We start from the raw sequence: 22855 nt of genomic DNA, 5'->3' as shown, positions 1-22855 counted from the left end.
ATAAAGATTGACTAGGTGACTTTGGGTACGACAGGTACGCGATCAATGGCCCTTTCCATCACAACAGAAATATTTATCCTCTGTTGATTTATTTTGCCCATTGTTTCTTTCTTTATCCCACTTCTGGTGAGATCCTTTCTTATGAACATAATTTTTCTTTTTGCCAAAACCTTACCATTTACCTCTTCTAAGATTATGATTTGCCGCATTTGCTTCAGGAAATGGGGCGGCACCAGCTGGGCACATTTTATAATTTTTAAAAGCAACTCATTGTTGTGTTCAACAACAAGAAGGTAAGAAATTAACTTTTTAAATCTTTTTTCTCGATATTACTGCTGCAGGAGTACATACGAGACATGGAAGGTTGAGAAAGTTTTCTCTAACATGTCATTATCAGTTATCTTTTTCCCACATAATTTCATTCGTGGGGTGATTCGAAACATTGCTGAATTATATTCATTTATGAATTTAAATCTTGTAGACGTAAATGCGTCTATTCATATCAGACTTAGGAAGTAGCACTGTCTTTTGATGGTTATACCTTTCTTCAAGGTTTTTCCACAAATCTGAAAGATCTTTTAATGTGAGATATTTATTTTTCAATCTTTCGTCAAGATGCCGATGAAGGAAGATTATGGCTTTGGCTTTATCCTTGTGGGATACATTATTTTCAGCCTTTAATAGTATCTCAAAGATCCATTGAATCAAGATGGATTTAATCATCTAGTATCCATAATAAATAGTTGTTTCCAGATATATCATCAAGAGCATTAAATTCAATATGAGAAGGTTTCGACATAATAAAAATTTGTTACACGAGTTTTCCTAAAATTTGATCAGAGTCTCGTACTGATAATGTGTTGTAAAATAAATACATAAATAAGGAAAAGGTAATAAATATAAAATAAAAAAGTATAATTAGATAATAATATTCACCACAATTACTATCTCAGTATAACAGAGATGATTAATATATTTACTAATATTATATATAAAGATTGAGTGAAAGAGAGGAGTATTTAAAATAGTTGCAATATAAAGAAAGAGAAAAAATTGATTTTATTGTTGTGTGTAAATTGTATCTGATGATGCCTTCTATTTATATTGATAAGATGCATTTATTTTCAACTTTCATTAATTTAAATTCATCTTTAAAAAAGTGATTCGTTCAACTAACCACCTAAATCATAAATGGACATCCATGTATTTATTCTTATCACAATAGTATACATGAGGTTTTATTAGGGATGGCAATTTTTTCCGGCGGAGCGGGTATCCGCGAGAATTTACCCACCGAGGAGCAGGTTTGGGGAGCATTTTCCCTCCACAGAAAACGGGTATGAGTACCCGTGTAATAAACGGGATGGGGCAGGGATAGAGGTAATATCTATATATATAAAATTACAAAAATAACCCTATATATATATATATATATATATATATATATATATATATATTATAGTTAAAACCCTAATTTCACACCTCACTCACTTATTTGCCTCTATTATCCCTGTCGCTCTCTATAAGGAGCCTTTCTCTCTCACTTACAATCTCACCAGTCACCACCTTCTTCAGTCCTTCTTCCTTTTCACCGCATCACCAGCGTTCTTCCTCTCAGCCCCTCATGTTGTCGTCCCTTACCTTCCTCCGTCGTCGCCATCGCTCACTTTCTTCCTCTCATTGCGTCGCTGCTGCTCACAGTTTCATCGTCGCCTCCGCCTGTGCTCTGTGTGACGTCTTAGATCTACGACATCAACAACAACTTTGCTCCAACAATGCCTCTTCAACATGACGCCTATACTCCACGATGCCTCTGGCCCTCTGCTCCGTGACGACGCCTCAAATCTGCGACGTCAACGACAACTGTTCTCCAATGTTGCCTCTGCTCAGCAAAGACGATGACGACTCTGCTCCATAGCTGGTTTCTGCTGATTGATAAAATTGGTTTTAATAAATATTTTGATTTTTCATTAATGAAATTGGATTTACGGTTTGAATTATGGGTTTAAGATTATGATTTTGATTCTGTTAATTGATAAATTTGAGTTTAGAGTTAGATTCTATTGCTGTAAAATTTGATTTAGGGTTTAAATTTGTAAAATTGGGACATATACTGAGTTTATTTTGATTGTTCATTAAAGAAATTGGGTTTATGATTTGATTTATGGATTTAGGATTATGATTTTGATCCTGTTAGTTGATGAATTTGAGTTCAAAATTAGATTTTATTGCTGTAAAATTTGATTTAGAATTTAAACTTGTAAAATTGGAATATATATTAAAATTATTTTGAATTGTTTTTGAAATTTTTATTTGTTCTATATTTTTTCCTTAAAACCCGCAGATATCTGGGTTCCCATTATCCATCGCGAAAACGGAATAGAGACGGAAAGTGTTTTTGGAAGCGGGGGACGGAAGCCCCGCCCCCATAAGAACCCGTTACCATCCCTAGATTTTATGCCTTTTATTTATATACACTTTTTTACCTATTCTTTTTTATAACATAGAATATAATTTTGATATTCTCTTGTTTTTCTATAAATTACTTTCATACGAAAATAGAAAATACATAAAACATCCTAAACAAAAATAATAATATAATATCTATGGTAAATTATAGATGTGTTGTATGTATGGCCAATTGAACATCAATAATATATAGTTTTTTTTTTGGGTCAAATAATACATAGATAGTTCAATTGCCGCCAAAGTAATCATTTTGATACCACGTAGCTATCTATCCAGAATTCAGATAACAAACTTGTAACATATGGCAATCTGTTTCTTCCACATTCGCTTAGGTGCTTTTTGAATTCTTTTTTCGCGGGTTAACTGCAAGTCTGCAATACTAGTATTAACTTCAATAAAAACATACAGGTTCAAAGTTCAAACTACTGGATCCAAAACCCATTAGAATTAGGGGTAGTAACATGCATCCTCTGGTATTTAATTCGATTTAATTTGATCAATAGGATTGCAAATTTGATTTGTAATTAGTGTAAGATAAAGTTTTCATTCAGGTCGAATTTAATGTGGGTTGTGTCTCAACCCTACTTGACCAATCCACATTCTATATAGATAGATGTTATATACTTATATAAAAATATATTTCAAATGGATATTGAATCAAATATTTTTTACTAAATGTAAAAGATCCTTAGTTAGTAAGAAAAGATCATTAATTGATAATTTAATCATTTTTTTTAACATAAAAATAAGTTCAAACTATAAGATAATGTTGCATCTTTTTGGTAATCCACGGGTAGAGTCGGATACCCGCAGATTAAAAACAGATAGGATTAAGGTTGGAATATTCTCAATCCGCAGCTAGAGTACGATTGAGTTTATATAAAAATTTCAATTCGCGAATAGAGTTAGGATTGGATCCAAACTCTACCATATCCTATCCATTGTTACCCCTAATTAGAGCCCAATCGATTATAAATTTGTCATCACGTACAAAAAATAAAAAGAAAAGAAAAATTTTCATTTGTATATTTTGGTTTCTTAACAAAAAAATTTAATTAACTCTCAAGGTGAAGAGATACTACATGGATTTTCAAACAATTAAACTAGATTTAAACATAATTCATATTTGTACTTAGTTTTCTAATCGACTAAATATTATTCTGAAAATTTGAAAACTCAAACTTATTATTAAGAGAAACTAATACTTAAAATTTGAATATCTACTAAGTATTTACCGAATTTTATATATCAAAAGGAAGAAAAAGTAGGAGATACAAATCTATCGTATTATTGGAGAAAATGATGCAGAAACATAAATTTACATTGATCAAAGGCAATACACATATTAATATAATATATACATACATGGTTAATCACAATACACAATTAACACTTTAATATACAAGAGCAGTGTTCACAAAAATTATACAAATAACATTTCTCTATTTGTAATGAACCTTTGGTATCCTTAGGCATAACTTTCAAACCAAGATACATAATGGTATGCGAATAATATATATACATGCATGATGCATGCTAGTATGCTACTACCATGATGTGGATAATATATATCTATTAGTAGAAATTCACCTGCAGTTAATTTCATGTAAAGTTAATAGTTAAAAATCGTTAGATAATTTATCAAATTTGATTAAATTGTTATCCAATGATTCAACCGGTCAATTTTACACGAAGACAATTGCACCTGAATTTTTATCATATATCTTGTTTTTATGGAATATTATAAGCATGCGTCACACAAGTATAGTAGTAACAGTTTCTTCACGGTTGGCCAGGATGTGTGCCGCCGTAGTCCCTACGAGGAATACGGTGGTGATCACTATCATCCGTGACAACATACTGGCCGGTGCCCGGTCTACCATATTCCTTTCGAGGAATGCGGTGGTGATCACTATCATTCTCGTCGCTCAGTTGTTCATTCTCCTCCTCCTGCGGGTTGCCATGCATTTCTTCCGCCTCTAACTTCCTCGCCACCATGGTGGCCAGAGAAGAGCTTGCCACCATCAACAGGAGTGCAACTGCCAGAAGCTTCTTCATTCTGAAATTTTGATACACTATGTGCAGGGGTAATAATGGATTAATTAGCTTTGATGATTTAGATAAAAAAAAAGGTAGTAATTAAAGTCATAAGTATTTGATAGATTTTTGCGGGATGATTTAAAAGTTCAAATAAGGGATCGGAACAAAAGAATATAAAGCAGATATACAAGATACATACGGTTAGAACAACTAATACCAATTGTTATGGTTAAAATATTGTCAACTAATTGGTAGCTGCTGCTCAATATTCTTTTCATCATGTATGCATATTCTTTTAATGAAAAAGTATAGGGTAGTAGAGTACTAACATATTATTTGTCAACTTATTATTAATAATAATTAATTATTATATTTTAAACACATATATAAAAAGACACATCCAAAAAATATATCTATAAAAACATTTTTATTAAACATAGCCATAAAAAAGACATTTTTATTAAACACATTTATAAAGACACTTCTATTAAACATAGTTATAAACTTACATATGATGATCTATTCCAAAATATATACAGAGCATGCTTATAATTAACTCACCAGAGCGAAATATCTACTCTTGGATATTTTGTTTCAATGTATGTATATATGAAGAGAAGAGGCTCATCAAGCTAGCGCTTAAATAGAGGGAAGAGTAGGACTAATGAGATGGAAATTTTTGAGAAGTCAACTTCAAATAATATAATGGTGTGTCACCAATGAGGCAATTATCTTAAGTGCGATGACCATTAAAGTTCTAATTAATCTAATATCAAATGATGGAATGTCTTGTCCAATTTTGTATGTGGCCTAAATAGGAAAGTTCCACCTGATTCGGGGGTATTGGATGGTGGTTGATTAATTTGTGATCGTTAATTTATCCTTTAAGATATTAAAATCCGGAGTGAAGTATATTTTTTGTTTAATATTTAGAGTAAATTTTAAAATTATTTTTAATATTTAAATTATTTTATTTAAATTATTGATATTTTAAAATTATATTTTAATATTATTTTATTATTAGAAATCTATTAACAGAATTAAGTCATTAATAGTAGAATAAAATTGAGATAATTTTAAAATGTTAAAGACTTAAATAAAATAAAAATATTAGAGACAAAAATAATATATTACTCTTAAAAATTACCAAATCAAAATAATTAAAATAACAGTTTCGTTACACATCCAATTTTTTTTTACAATTAAGTTAGTCTAAATCCAACAAAAATCACTTTTATTACACACAGTATGTACATATATATATTTTACTAATGCAAACATATCCTTCTTCTTCGCGTTTCTTTTTCTTTGTGTTCCTTCTTCTTTTACATTTAATCTTATTATTTAAGCAATGTACTACTCTCCACCCGCATATGTATCTCTTGCTTTTCCTAATTTAAATTTTAGAATAAAAATTTAGAATTCATAATATAAGAATTAAATTTAAGATTTAAGATTTAAAATTTGATATTAAAATTTAGGATTTAGAATTTTAGATTTTAGAGTAGTTGAATTTAGGATTTAAAAATTTGTAACGTAAATTTTAAAATTAGTTGAAATTTATCTCTTTTATTCTAAAAATTTATTTATTACTTATCATGATCAATTTAAATTTTTTATCTTGATAATTACGTTTTCATTTTTTAAATTTACTAAAAATTGTACTAGCGAGAATAAATATGATTTTGGTTATTTAATTTTTATGTTATGTATGTAGACTAACAATAAATAAAATAACTCAAATTGATGGTGATTAATTCAGCAGCATATATATACTATTTCTAATTTCGATAAACAGACATAGAAGCTTGCATGTAATATTACAAGAGAAAGATGTTAGATGAATAGTTGAATAAGTATTTTTTAAATGGAGTTTCAATTAATTTTTTTAATTATTATTTTAAGATAAAAAAAAATTAAAACAAACCCATTTCAAAATCTAAAAAGAAATATTTTAGAAAATTTGGTTTCGCTGTTACTCAACATGTGGTATCAAAACTACAAACTTGATATCATTTGATATATATTCAAGAGTATAAAAATGTCGTATATTAAAAAGAGAAGCATGTGATTCAAAGGCGAATCACCTTCAATAAGAAAAATATGATATGAGCACAAGCGAGGTGGCAGAATTAACTAGTCATTTGAGAGTAATTTAACGGTGTTTGGCTCAAGTTTATGAGACTTTCTTAGTTTTTTGTATTAGTTTTAATTATAATAAATATATTAAGTAGTTTATTTTTAATATAGGGGACTTATCAATGTTAGAAGCTTGCTTAGTAGACTTTTTATCTCCTAATTGTAATTCAGGTGGTGTTTGTTTATAGGCACGCAATATTGAGATAGGAATATGGTACACAATATTGAGATAGGAATATAGAGATATAAAATTATGTTTATTTAGATAAAATAAAAATAAAAATATTATATCTAAAAATATTAAATTAATATATTTTATATCTATCTTAATAAAAAAGATATAGAGATATTAATAAGTGTTATAATTTATTTTTTATTTTTTATTATTTTTATTAATTTTTTGTAATTATATTTTTTAATATTATTATATTTTTTTCTTAAATTTTTTGAATAAAAAAAATAAAAATAAGTTGAACTTTTATAATTTTATTTTGTCCTGTTTTTATAATTAAATACAACTTTAATTTTTTAAAAATAGTTTTAGATGTTTAGCAGTTATTTTTAATGTAAAAGAATAATAAATATTTAGTGAATTATTTAATAAATTTATCATTTACTTAGTATTATATATAAAGATGTTTTGTATAAAAAAATTAAAATAATAAAATTATAATTGAGTTGAAGAATTTAAATTAAATTAAAGTTATAGAATTTTTAAAATATTTATAAATTATAAGATTACTTATTTAAGTTGATAACTAAAAGTAAAAATAAATGTTTTATGAAATAATAGATAATAGTTGATGGGATGGGATAAAGTTTTGTTATAGAAGTTTTAGAAAGTATCAAATTATGGCTAGCCATCCCATGAAATAAAAAGTTGATGAAAATTTTTTGAAATTCGATATGACAACTTATAAGGAGGTTTGTCAAATCAAGGAAGGCAAAGACGAGATGAATTTAAGTTCTCTGCAAATTGTCATGTCATGTGATCATTAAAATATTAGTATATCAGTATATTAATATCTGCATAAAGAATGGTATGTATATTATTTTCTAAGTAAATTAAAATAAAAATGTGAATCATGCATGCATGTAAAGGGTTTTTACTTTCGAAACTATAATGTTTGTCGTGTAAAAGATATTTTTATTTTGTTTTTTGACAATTGATTAATAACAGAGCAAATATATAATTTTTGAATACATTGAGTTACTATAATGTTTGTGAAATAGATTATCTAAAGATAATTTTATTTTGTTTTATATTGAGTGAAACCAGAAATAGAATAGAGAAGAATAAATTATATATTTTGGTTTAACTATTATGTGTAATATAGTTTATATTTAGTCTTTATTATAATTATGTGATAAAATTTTTATTATTTTTTTTAAGGATTATATACACAAATTTTCAAAAATTCTATCAAATTCTATCAGAGACTTCTATTCAAGTTTTGATTTGGCTAGATTCATTCCTAAATTTTCAAGGATTAATCTCTACATACAAGTGTTTTGCGCTTACGAGCTTTATAAGTTTGAAAAAAAGGAAATCCACTAAATGCGTTGCTTATGTTACATGCCTCTTTAACAGACTTTTAAATCAATTCAAATCAATTAACGCGCAAATATATAACTTCCATTTTTTAAAAGATCTCATTTCTTTTTTCGAATTTCTTGTCAAATTTGTTGGATCTCCTTCTTACTTCGTTTTTTTCGATTTTCATGATTTCTTAAATCAAGCTTTGAAATTGTTTTGAAGATAATGCAACTTCAGAAATACACCCAAACGATTACAGAAATACACCCAAATGATTACAGAAATACCCCAAACAGTTACTGAAAGGATTACAGAAATACACCCAAACGGTTACAGAAATACACCCAACGGATTATAAAAATACACCCAAAGAATTTAAGAAATACACCCAAAACATGGGAGAGACAATATATTTCTTCTTGAAATCTTTTAATGTTTTACTGGTTAAGGATGATGCACATGGCAGAGATAATCTAGAAAAAAACCCTAGAAGAACAGTAAAACAGTACCTTGAATAATGTTTCTTTGTTTTTTCTGGTGATTTTTTATGGAGATTTGTATCTTTTCTTCTTGATTTCTTCTACTCTTCACGAGGAGTTAGAACGTGTCTTTTGTTTCGAATGTCGCTTTTGCGTTTTGGTTGGAAGAAGAGGAAGAGTGCGAATCTTGACGGTTTGCCTTTTGATCGAGGAAGAAGAGGAAGAGTGCGGCATAGTAAACGCGTGCGTTGGACGCTCGATTTTAAAGGAGTGGTACGTGTATTTTTTTTCTTGGACTTTAACCAACTTGTATAGCTTGTAAGCCAAAAAGACTTGTATGTGTAGCAGGCCTCAATTTTCATAATTATATTTTTTATTATTATATTTTTCATCTCAAAATTTTTATGAAAAAATGAGAATAAATTAGATTTTCATAATTTATTCTAGTTTATCACCAAACATAATACAAGAACGCAAAATTTTGTGTCTCTGTCCATCAGTGTCTTGTCATGTCCTGTTCTTAGTGACTTGTCTTGTCCTATTCTCATAAACAAACGCAACAAAATAGAACGATTTAAACGTTAGGGACACAAATAGGATTTACCCCAAACGTTGGGGACAAAAACGATATTTTACTCATTAAAAAAAACACTAAACAAAATAAAAGTATAAATGGTCAAATATAACCTAAAAAATCACTTAAATTAAAAAAAACCTGTGATGAATTATAATGAATCTATATATGAGAAATAAAAGTAAAATAAATAATTAAAAATAAAATAAAAATAGCAATTAAAAAAAGTAAAAGAAGATAGAAAAGATAATGTGTGGAGTAGATAAAAAATATATTGCAATAGAAGATTAATATAATTAATTAATACAAAGGATGAAAGAGAAAAATCAAAATACAATCTTATTAAAAAAACTATCAAAAAATATTTTAAAGAAAAACCTATTAATCAACTTTTATAAAAATATTACAAAAAATATAAATTATCTTTAAATAAAATAATAACAACTTTAAGAATTATTAATCAAAATAAATTAAAAAAAATAATATAAAACAAAATCATAGAAAAATATTAGCAAAATTAAGATAAAAAAAGAAAAATAAAAATTATAAATATTTTACCTGAAGTGCAAAATAGAGAAAGAGAAAAGGGATATATAAAATAATAAGATAATAAATTCATTTAATTGAGTTTATTTATTTCATTGCTTTATATATTATTTATTAAAAATTTAATATTTATCTCGATCAAATTAAATCATAAGTTAGTTATAATTAATTTAGTTTAATGAATAAAAAATTAAAATAATTTAATATTTACTCTAATTAAATTAAATATTTGAAGTTATGATTAATATAATTTAATGAATTAAATAAAATATTAAATGATGAAATATTTGTCTTAATATCAAATCAAATTATATAATTTATTAGTTATAATTAATATAATTAAATGAATCAAATACATTAAATTGAAAAATAATTTAGTTAATTTATATCTTAAGGACACATTTTAAAAATATTTATTTTTCAATAATTTTTATAAAATATTTTTTATAATATTTTTAACATATAGTCTAAAGACACAATTATAATAACCCATTAAAAGGTACTTAATTAGTTATACAAATAATTAGTGTAATTGATTTAGTTTAATAAATTAAAAGAAATAAATGTAAAAGGAAGAGATAAAGAAAAAGTGAAATTATAAACACGTGTAGCCATTAAAAAGTAATAAAAAAAGTCTTTTTTAATTTTTTATTTATTAATTATTAATTTATTATAATTAATTTCACAACATTTATTATACGTTATTCATCTTACAAATTAATATAATTAACTAATTGATATAACTCATTTCGCTATACTTTCTAAATAAATAATTAAAAATGTACGTCTCAATTTTTTGTTAAAGTATAATAAAATAAATTACATAAATCGAGTAGATATAAATCTGAAAATTATAAAATTTTATTAACAACTCAAATAAACTAGTACCATAAAACTAAATTTAATGTCTATTTTAAAAATAATTACTGACCTTTTATTTTTTAATTATTAATAATTTAAATAAAGTAATACCCTATAACTTATTTTGTTATCTATTTTAAGTAATTATTAACATTCTATTTTTTTAATTATTTGCTTGTTTTATTTATCATTTATACTTTCAATCAATTATATTAATAAATAAATAACTAAATCAACTCCGATTATACTTAGACTATTCAACAATTCAATATAATCTTTTTAATTTGGAATTAACTACTAATGATAGAAAATAAAAAATTTAGAGTAATTCAATGTTATGAACATTAATTTTTATTGTGAAATAACCTAAAATCATAATAAAATTTATTTTTAAAGAAATAATCAAGTATTATTGTTAATTATGAAATTATCTAAAATTATAATGCATTTTATTTTTAAAGAAACAATCATCCACTAATATCTATAAATAGAAACTATCGTCAAAATGCTTTGATTAAAAATATGAGGAGTTAATTACTATTCATTATTAATAATATATTGATTATATCAAAAAGTAAAAATATAATTTTCTGCATTGACACAATTAGAAGGATTACCATCATGAGTAAAATTTTGTTAAAAAGATATTTTTCTAAAATAAATTTATTTAGAGAAATATAAATTGGTTATTAATAACCGGTGCCATAATCATATAATTATCATATTATTATTATTATTATTATTATTATTATTATTATTATTATTATTATTATTATTATTATTATTATTATTATTATTATTATTATTATTATTATTATTATATTTTCGATTGATAATTGATAAGTAGTTTAATAATGCATTATATATTGATTTTATATAATGATAATAAAGATATTTTCCTAAATTAGTATAATTATGCATTATTTTTTAAATGCTAATTATAATATAATTATAATAAAGATATTTTTATAAAATAAAATTAGAAGAGAAAATAGTGCATCCATTTTGGCAGAAAAATGGATTCATGAGAAATCGACACCTCACTTTCATTAGTTGGGGAAAAATCCAGTTTTAGTATATTAAGTAGATAAGTAAATAGATAGATAGATAGATAGATAGATTCTCTCAATATCATAAATACAAAACAGAAATACCTACAAAAAAAGATTAAAATAATTTTTCAATATTCTCCAAGATTACTCTCTTTATTTTTTTTTTCTCAGTGACTTTTTTTAATACCTCACATATTTACATTTTTTCATTGATTTAAAAAACAAAGAATGATAAAATTGAATAACAAAAAAATCAATGTAAAACTATAAAAGAGAAAAAGGTTTAGTTCAAAAGTTATAAAGATTCAAACAGTGTATTCATTTTCCGTGTTTTAATTTTCGATCATTTATCATTTTAAATAAGAGTAAAATTTTTAAAATTTGAGTTTGGTTAAATTATTTTGACTTTGTTCTTTTTTTTTCCAAAAATCAAAATAAAAATGCAGAAAAGAGATAGGATAACAACAAGTGACTCATGGTTTGTAGAGTTGGCGTGAATCAATATATAGCTGCTTCTCTTTCTCTTTTTTTCTTTGACTTTCAAAATCTAAACCATTGATTAATTATTTTGCTCCACATTTTAATTTTAACTTTTAATTTACAGCAGAAAAAGATAACCTCCATAAATAAAATTTGTTATGTTAATATTTTTTATGATTCAATTTTTTATTTAATTTTTGCTTTTGGTATTATTATCTGACTTTTTTTTCTCTTTACTACTTAGACTTAGTGATAATTTTTTTTCACTTTGATAGAATCTTAATATAATTATTTTTATTTTGCTTTCAACAATTTTTTCTTTCTTATTTTGATATCAACAACAATTTTCATAGGCCATATGAAAATGAAATATTTGCCATTCGTCTTGAATCTAATTAATTTCAAATTTATTGAATTTCACCTGCACAAAAATCATACACATCATACATATTTTTAGACTTTTAACTCAATCATTAATCTTTGTCGTCGTCGTCGTCGTCATCATTATTATTATTATTATTATTATTATTATTATTATTATTATTATTAAACTTAACACTTTAGTTGACTATATTATATTAAAATTCTTATTAATATATTTCTATCTTTTATTTAAAAATATAAAATATTGATGAAAATCAGACATTTCTAAATTTATTCATATTATATTATTAAAGAAGTGTTTGAATAATTTAATAAAGTGACTCTTCTTCAATTTGACCGACCATATATATTAATAATGAGAATTTTGTTCTCTCCATTCTCTTCGTCTTCTTCTTCTTCTCCTCTTTTTTCGTCATTTTTCATTATCATTACTTCTATATCTTTCTTCTCTTTTTTTTTCATTTAATTTTTTTCTATCTCTACCTTTCTTTTTCTCCTCTTCCTCCTCCTCTTTCATCAATATTATTATTATTATAGTCTTCTTTTTATATATATAATAGACAAAAGAAAAAAAATAAAAAAATAAGAAAAAATATAAAATTAAAGAAGATATTTTTTGTGCTTTTATAGTAAAATTTGGGTGTAACAACTAAGAAATTTATGTGTTATTATTAAAAAATTTCAGCATATTTTTATTTTGATAAGTTATACATAATTCAATACTTTTTTTTCTCTTCTTCTTCTTCTTCTTTTACATCATTATTATTCTTTTTATTCATCTTTTTCTTCTTATTTTATCTTCTCAAACTTCTTATTTTACTTTGTTAACAAGAATAAAAATAAATAAAAATTAAAAAAAAGCACATAAAGCAACAAAATTACTAGAAAGAAGATGAACCTACATTCATTCAACTATAAAAAAAGAAAAAAAGAAGAAAAAAATTGTAGCATTAAAGAATATATTTTTGTACTTTTGTATCAAAATTTTCATGTAAAACTACAAAATAGATGTATCAATGTTAAGAAATTTCGGTGCATTTTTATTCTTATAAGTTACGCATAATTTAAAATTCTTTTTCTTCCTCCTCCTATTTTCTGTTGCTTCTTTTTCTTCATTTTCTTCTTCTTTCATTTTCTTATAATTCTTCTTGTTTCATTATCTTAAAAATAATAAAAACAAATCAATGTTGCTAGGAAGGAAAGAAGAAAAAGAAAAGCGCAAAAAGAATATATTTGCATTAGTGAAGCACATGTGTATATACGCTCGATGTAATGAAAGTATTTTTTGTTGGATGTAGACTAACTTAGTTCGACTTAGAGCTTGTTAGGGTGAGTTTATAATAAAAAATCTTGTTTTGATTTATCTTTTTTTTTAAAAGATTTTATGAAAAAATAAAAGTAAATTTATGTTCGAATATCTCATGCAAAATAATCTTTTCATCTATCAATTATGTTTGGATATAATAATATAAAAATACTTATTTATTTATTTATTTATTATTGGGATTGTTTAGAGGCCATTTGTAAAAAAGATCTTTTTTTTAATAATTTTTTTAAATGATCTTTTATAAAAGTAAAAGTAATTTTATGTTTGGATATCTCATGTAAAAAGATATTTTTATTTATTAATTATATTTGGTTAAAATAAGATAAAAGTATTTTTTTGTTCATCTATCATGTGAAAAATATCCTTTTTTAGGAAAAAATATCCTTTAAGAAGGATATAAATTATAGTTTTTCAAAAAATATGTTTTTTTAATTTTTTTAGTACTTTTATTTTTACTATTAGAAATTTGTCAAACACACAAAATATACAAAAAAAAAATTCATTAAATTATTATTTTTTAATCAATTCAACGGTGTCCAAATAAGTACTATATAAAGAACATCTTTTTTTTTTCAAGAAAAAAAAAGTCTTTAAATTATAAATTTTTAAAAAAGATGTTTTTTATTATTATTATTTTTAGTACTTTTATTTTTATTATTAAAAATTTGTCAACTATATTAAATAATAATTTTTTTATTAAAAATTATTTTTTAATCGAAATAATGACACTCAAATTAATATATAATTGTAAAAAAATTTAAATATATAATGAGATAATAAAAATAAAATATCTTATAGACCTATTTTCAAAAATATCCGTCCCAACATTATCATATACGGATCAACCATATAATTCTTGAGGAGAGTATAACAGGGTTAAAAAATTAAATAATCTGATTTTTGTATTTTTTAAAAATCAGATAATCTATTTTTTATTTGTTAAATTATAATCATCTCATATTTTATAAAAAAATTATAGACAATTTACAATTTAAAAAAATATTATTATTAATCTAATATTAAAAATAAAAATATAACATAACAGAGTATAACTTTTTATATTAATCTTTTTTGAGAAAGAGACGTGTTATTTTCAAATTGTAATGACTCTATTTTTCACATTATAATATACTTTAGAGTTTGAAGTATCATTACATGCATACACTCCCTTCATATTCATGGCAGTTGGTATAGCCTTAACTATAACAATCCTTCATATTCATACACCTTCCTTCTTAATACAACCACTACATTAGAAATTTATTACTAGTAAGCTTTCTCTATATTTTGATTTTATGTTAATCTATTTTTATTTGTCTAAATAAGAGTACTTTTTACCCCATTTTTTTTTGAGCTAGTTTAGTAACATAATGGTTTTGCTGTCTATAGATTTAAATTATTTAAAGTTTAAATTTTATTTTAGAAAATAAAGTGTAATTTTTTATTTTTGAATAAATTTTTTTATATTTATTTTTTGTTCTACTTATAAAACAAATTGTGAGAGATTAATTTTACTCTTTAAAGTAAAATTCAAACTTTAAAGAATTCAAATCCTATGAATTTTGGTTCGATTTTTTGGAACTCATTTCTAGCTAGCATTATTTTTTTTTAAACTCAACACTTTAATTGATTATATTATATTAAAATTTTTATTAATATATTTTTATCTTTTATTTAAAAATATAAAAAGTTCATGAAAACCAGACATTTCTAAATGTATTCATATTATATTATTAAAGAAGTGTTTCGATAATTTAATAAAGTGATTATTTTTCAACTTAACCGACCATATATTAATACTGAGCGTTTCAAAATTCTATGTCTTCAAAAAATAGCCTAATCTCATAATGTGTGTTTTTAATAAAAATTTATAAAATAAAAAAGTTAGTTGTTTTGAACACAAATATTAGATTAAATGTAAAGGAGAGTACATAGAAAATATTGATTAAAATAAAAATTTGTGACGGTATAATAATTTCATAAAAATATTAAGTTTGTAATATAATTTATTTCATTAAAATTTATTATTATTTTATAATAAAATTTAATATTTAAGTTATTTAATCAACTAAATTTAATTAAATTGTTATAATCTAATTTATTTTTAGGTACCACTACTTTTAATAAACTTTTGACTTAACATGTGAATATATATAACTGCATTCTCTTTATCGTATTCTTTTTCTTCTTCTCTTTTTTCTTCATATTTCTATTTTATCATAGTTCGTCACCGTCGTTACCTCCATCTTATTCTTCCCTTTCTTTTTTCATTTGAATTTCTTCGATCTCCACTTCCTCCTCCTCCATCGTCATTATTATCATCATCATTTACTTCTTATATGTTTAATAGAAAACAGATAAAAATAATTAAAAAAATGAAAAAAAAATATAGTATTAAATAAGATATTTTTGTACTTTTGTAACAAAATTTGGGTGTAAAAATAAAAAAATTATGTGTTATTATTAAGAAATTTCAGTATATTTTTATTCTGATAAATTTTGCATAATTCAATACTTTTTCTCTTCTTCATCTTTTGTTTCTTCATTTTCTTTCTTTATCTTCGTTATTTTTTTTATTCATCTTTTTTTCTTATTTTTCCTATTTTACTCTGTTAATAAGAATAAAAATAAATAAAAATAAAAAAATAAAAAGTACATAAAGCAACAAAATTACTAAAAAGAAGAAGAATCTACATTCATTCAACTATAAGAAAGAAAAAAAATAAGAAAAAAATTACAGCATTAAATAATATATTGTTATACATTAGTATCAAAATTTCGATGTAAAACTACAAAATAGATGTGTCATTATAAAGAAATTTCAGTGCATTTTTATTTTTATAAGTTATGTATAATTTAAAACTCCTTTTCTTTTTCCTCCCATCTTCTTTTGCTTCTTCTTCTTCATTTTCTTCTTCTTTCAATTTTTCATAATTTTTCTTGTTTCATTCTCTTAAAAAGAATAAAAAAACCAATGCTGCTAGAAAGGAAAGGAGGAAAAAAAAGTCCAAAAAGAATATATTTGTATTAGTGAAGTACATGTGTATACACGCTAGATGTAATAAAAGTAATTTTTGTTGGATTTGGACAAACTTAGTTCGATTTAGGGCTTGTTTGGGTGAGTTTCTAATAAAAAAATCTTGTTTTGATTTATTTTTTTAAAGATTTTATGAACAAATAAAAGTAATTTTATGTTCAGATATCTCATGCAAAATGATCTTTTTATTTATCAATTATGTTTGGATATAATAATATAAAAATATTTATTTATTTGTTTATTACTTGGTTTGTTTAGACACCATTTGTGAAAAAGATATTTTTTTAATGATTTTTTTTAAATGATCTTTTATAAAAGTAAAAGTAATTGTATGTTTGGACAATGTAAAAAGATATTTTTATTTATTAATTATATTGGGTTAAAATAAGATAAAAGTATTTTTTTATTCATCTATCATGGAAAAATATTTATTTTTAAGGAAAAAAAATATAAATTATAGTTTTTTAAAAAAGGTATTTTTTTATATTTTTTTAGTACTTTTACTTTTACTATTAGAAATTTGTCAAACACATTAAAAAATACAAAAAAAAAATATTATTATTTTTTAATCAATTCAATTGTGTCAAAATAAATACTATGTAAAGAACATCTTTTCTTTCAAGAAAAGAAAATCTTTAAATTATAAATTTTTGAAAAAGATGTTTTTTTAATTATTTTTAGTACTTTTATTTTCATTATTAAAAATTTGTCAACTATATTAAATAATTTTTTATTAAAAATTATTTTTTAATCAAAATAATAACCCTCAAATTAATACATAATTGTTAAAAAATTTAAATATGTAATGAGACTGTAAAAATAAAATATCTTATAGACTTATTTTTAAAAATATCCGCTCAAACGTTATACGGATCAACCACATAATTCTCGAAGAGAGTATATCAGGGCTAAAAAAATTTAAATATCGAAATGAAATAAGTGATATATCTTGACGTTATAATTTTTTGTATTTTTTAAAACTATGTAAAGTATACAAATTGGAGGAACGATTCTGTTATTTGTGTTTAAAAATTAAAAAAATTTGGATACACAAATCGATCCCTTCAATTTGTATTTAAAAAATTATTTTTTTTATTTTTTAAATACAAATTGAAAAATTTGAGTATAAAAATAATCTGATTTCTATAATTTTTTAAAAATCAAACAGTCTAATTTTTATTTGTTAAATTATAATCATCTCACATTTTATAAAAATATCATAACAGTTCAAAATTAAAAAATACTATTATTAATCTAATATTAAAAAAATATAATATAACAGAATATAACTTTTTATATTAAATTTTTTGGAAAAGAGACGTGTTATTTTCAAATTGCATTAACTCCGTTTTCCAGATTATAATATACTTTGAAGTTTGAAGCATCATTAAATGCATACACGCACTTCCAAAACCGAAACCTAATATGCTTTGAAGTTTGAAACATCGTTAAATGTATACACGCAAATCGAAACCTAATATGCTTTGAAGTTTGAAGCATCATTAAATGCATACACGCACTCCCAAAACTGAAACCACCGTAAAAGAACTCTCTCATCTCATGGCAGTTCGCAGCCTCAACTAAAACAATCCTTCATATATTCATGGACCTTCCTTCTTAATACTATCACTATATTAGAAATTTATTACTAGTAAACTTTCTCTATTTTTTGATTTTATGTTAATCTATTTTTATTTGTTTAAACAATAGTACTTTTTAATTTTTACCCTATCTTTTTTGGAACATAGTTTTGTAACACAATAGTTTTGCTGTCTATGAATTTAAATTTGGATTATTTAAAGTTTGAATTTTATTTTAGAAAATAAAGTATAATTTTTTATTCTTAAATAATTTTTTTTTCATATTTATTTTTGGTCTACTTATGAAACAAATGGTAAAAGATTACATTTTATTCTATAAAATGAAATTAAAACTTTAGAGAATTCAAATCCTATGAATTTTAGTTCAGTTTTGTGAAACTCATTCCTAGCTAACATTATTATTTTTTTAGACTCAACACTTTAATTGATTATATTATATTAAAATTTTTATTAATATATTTTTATCTTTTATTTGAAAATATAAAAGGTTGATAAAAACCATACATTTCTAAATGTATTCATATTATATTATTAAAGAAGTGTTTCGATAATTTAATAAAGTGATTATTTTTTAACTTGACCGACCATATATTGATATTGAGAGTTTCAAAATTTTACGTCTTCAAAGAACATACTAATCTCATAAAGTGTGTTTTAATAAAAATTTATAAAATAAAAAGTTAGTTGTTTTGAACACAAATATTAGATTAAATATAAAAGAGAGTATATAAAAAATATTGATTAAAATAAAAATTTGTGACAGTACAATAATTTCATAAAAATATTAAGTTTATAATATAATTTATTTTATTAAAATTTATTATTATTTTATAATAAAATTTAATATTCAAGTTATTTAATCAACCAAATTTAATTAAATTGTTATAATTTAATTTATTTTTAGGTACTACTACTTTTAATAAACCTTTGACTTAACATGCGAATATATATAACTGCATTTTCTTTATCGTATTCTTCTTCTTCTCTTTTTTCTTCATATTTCTATTTTATCATAGTTCGTCACTGTTACTACCTCTATCTTATTCTTCTATTTCTTTTTTCATTTGAATTTCTTCGATCTCCACCTCCTCTTCTTCCATCGTCATTATTATCATCATCATCTTCTTCTTATATGTATAATAGAAAACAGATAAAAATAATTAAAAAAATAAAGAAAAAATATAGTATTAAATAAGATATTTTTATACTTTTGTAACAAAATTTGGGTGTAAAAATAAAAAAAATTATGTGTTATTATTAAGAAATTTTAATATATTTTTATTCTGATAAATTTTGCATAATTCAATACTTTTTCTCTTCTTCATCTTCTGTTTCTTCATTTTCTTCTTTTTTATTATCATTATTTTTTTTATTCATCTTTTTCTTTTTATTTTTCCTATTTTACTCTGTAAACAAGAATAAAAATAAATAAAAATTAAAAAAAGCACATAAAGCAACAAAATTACTAGAAAGAAGATGAACGTATATTCATTCAACTATAAGAAAGAAAAAAAAAGAAAAAAATTGCAGCATTAAAGAATATATTTTTATACTTTTGTATCAAAATTTTCATGTAAAACTACAGTATAGATGTGTCATTGTAAAGAAATTTCGGTGTATTTTTATTCTTATAAGTTATGCATAATTTAAAACTCCTTTTCTTTCTCCTCCCATCTTCTGTTGCTTCTTCTTCTTTATTTTCTTCTTCTTTTAATTTGTCATCATTTTTCTTGTTTCATTCTCTTAAAAAGAATAAATAAAAATCAATGCTGCTAGAAAGGAAAGGAGGAAAAGAAAAAGCCCAAAAAAGATATATTTGTATTAGTGAAGCACATGTGTATACACGTTGAATGTAATGAAAGTGTTTTTTGTTGGATTTGGACTAACTTAGTTCGATTTAGGGCTGGTTTGGGTGAATTTTTAATAAAAAATTTTGTTTTGATTTATTTTTTTAAAGATTTTATGAAGAAATAAGAGTAATTTTATGTTCGGATATCTCATCCAAAATGATCTTTTTATCTATCAATTGGATATAATAATATAAAAGTACTTATTTATTTATTTATTATTGGGTTTGTTTAGACGCCATTTGTAAAAAAGATCTTTTTTAATGATTTTTTAAAAAAGATATAAATTATAGTTTTACAAAAAAAGTATTTTTTATTTTTTAGTACTTTTACTTTTACTATTATAAATTTGTCAAACACACTAAAAAATACACACACAAAAATTCATTATTTTTTTAATCAATTCAACAGTGTCCAAATAAGTACTATGTAAAGAACATCTTTTCTTTCAAGAAAAAAAAGTATTCAAATTATAAATTTTTGAAAAAGATATTTTTTATTATTATTTTTAGTACTTTTATTTTTATTATTAAAAATTTGTCAACTATATTAAATAAATTTTTTATTAAAAATTATTTTTTAATCAAAATAATAACACTCAAATTAATACATAATTGTTAAAAAATTTAAATATGTAATGAGACCGTAAAAATAAAATATTTTATAGACCTATTTTAAAAAATATCGCCCCAACATTACGTTATACGGATCAACCACATAATTCTTGAGGAGAGTATATCAGGGCTAAAAAAATTTAGATATCAAAATGGAATGAGTAATATATCTTAACATTAAAATTTTTGGTATTTTTTAAAAATATGTAAAATATACAAATTAGAGAGATCGGATTCTTTTATTTGTGTTTAAAAATAAAATAAAAATTGGGTACACAAATCGATCCCTTCGATTTGTATTTAAAAAATTAATATTTTTAATTTTTTAAATACAAATTAAAAAATTCGAGTATAAAAATAAGATAATCTAATTTCTGTAATTTTGTAAAAATCCGACGGTTTAATTTTTATTTGTTAAATTATAATCATCTCACATTTTATATAAATATGATAACAGTTCACAATTAAAAAAATACTATTATTAATCTAATATTAAAAATAAAAATATGACATAACAGAGTATAACTTTTATATTAATTTTTTTGGAAAAGAGACGTGTTATTTTCAAATTGCACTGACTCTATTTTTCATATTATAATATACTTTGAAATTTGAAGCATCATTACATGCATACATGCACTTTCAAAACCAAAACCACCGTAAAACAACTCTCTCATTTCATAGTAGTTGTAGCCTTAACTATAACAATCCTTCATATTCATGGACCTTCCTTCTTAATACTATCATTACATTAGAAATTTATTACTAGTAAGCTTTCTCTTTTTTTTTTATTTTATGTTAATCTATTTTTATTTGTCTAAATAAGAGTATTTTTTACCCTATTTCTTTTTGGAGCCTAGTTTAGTAACACAATGGTTTTACTGTCTATGGATTTGGATTTGGATTATTTAAAATTTGAATTTTACTTTAAAAAAGAAAGTGTAATTTTATATCTTTGAATAATTTTTTTATATTTATTTTTTGTTCTACTTATGAAACAAATGGTAAGAGATTATATATTATTCTCTAAAGTGAAATTCAAATTTTAGAGAATTCAAATCCTAATGATTTTGGTTCAGTTTTGTGGAACTCATTTCTAGCTAGCATTATTATTTTTTTTTAAACTTAACACTTTAATTGATTATATTATATTAAAATTTTTATTAATATATTTCTATCTTTTATTTGAAAATATAAAAGATTGATCAAAACCAGACATTTCTAAATGTATTCATATTATATTATTAAAGAAGTGTTTCGATAATTTAATAAAGTGATTATTTTTCAACTTGACCGACCTTATATTAATATTTAATACTGAGCGTTTCAAAATTCTGCGTCTTCAAATAATAGCCTAATCTCATAAGGTGTGTTTTTAATAAAAATTTATAAAATAAAAAAGTTAGTTATTTTGAACACAAATATTAGATTAAATGTAAAAGAGAGTACATAAAAAATATTGATTAAAATAAAAATTTGTGACAGTACAATAATTTCATAAAAATATTAAGTTTGTAATATAATTAATTTCATTAAAATTTATTATTATTTTAAAATAAAATTTAATATTTAAATTATTTAATCAACCAAATTTAATCAAATTTTTATAATTTAATTTATTTTTAGGTACCACTATTTTTAATAACGTTTGACGTAACATGCGAATATATATAACTGCATTCTCTTTATCGTCTTCTTCTTCTCTTTTTTTTATATTCTATTTTATCATAGTTCGTCATTGTCACTACCTCCATCTTATTCTTCTCTTTCTTTTTTCATTTGAATTTCTTCGATCTCCACCTCCTCTTCCATCATCATTATTATCATCATCATCTTCTTCTTATATGTATAATAGAAAACAGATAAAA

The 22855-nt window shown here is 22.9% G+C and overlaps 1 long non-coding RNA gene across 1 annotated transcript; it reads right to left on the bottom strand.

Annotated features, from left to right (window-relative positions):
* Positions 1-3734: 3734 nt before the first annotated feature.
* Positions 3735-5158, bottom strand: LOC140174592 (uncharacterized). Its single transcript, XR_011864329.1, has 2 exons — positions 5071-5158; positions 3735-4544 (listed from the first exon to the last, which is right to left on the bottom strand). It is a non-coding gene; the product is annotated as an uncharacterized lncRNA (long non-coding RNA).
* Positions 5159-22855: the final 17697 nt, after the last annotated feature.

This window comes from Arachis hypogaea, chromosome 8 (assembly GCF_003086295.3).
Source record: "Arachis hypogaea cultivar Tifrunner chromosome 8, arahy.Tifrunner.gnm2.J5K5, whole genome shotgun sequence".
NCBI classification, from domain to species: domain Eukaryota; kingdom Viridiplantae; phylum Streptophyta; class Magnoliopsida; order Fabales; family Fabaceae; genus Arachis; species Arachis hypogaea.
This window is presented reverse-complemented; position numbering and strand designations above follow the sequence as displayed.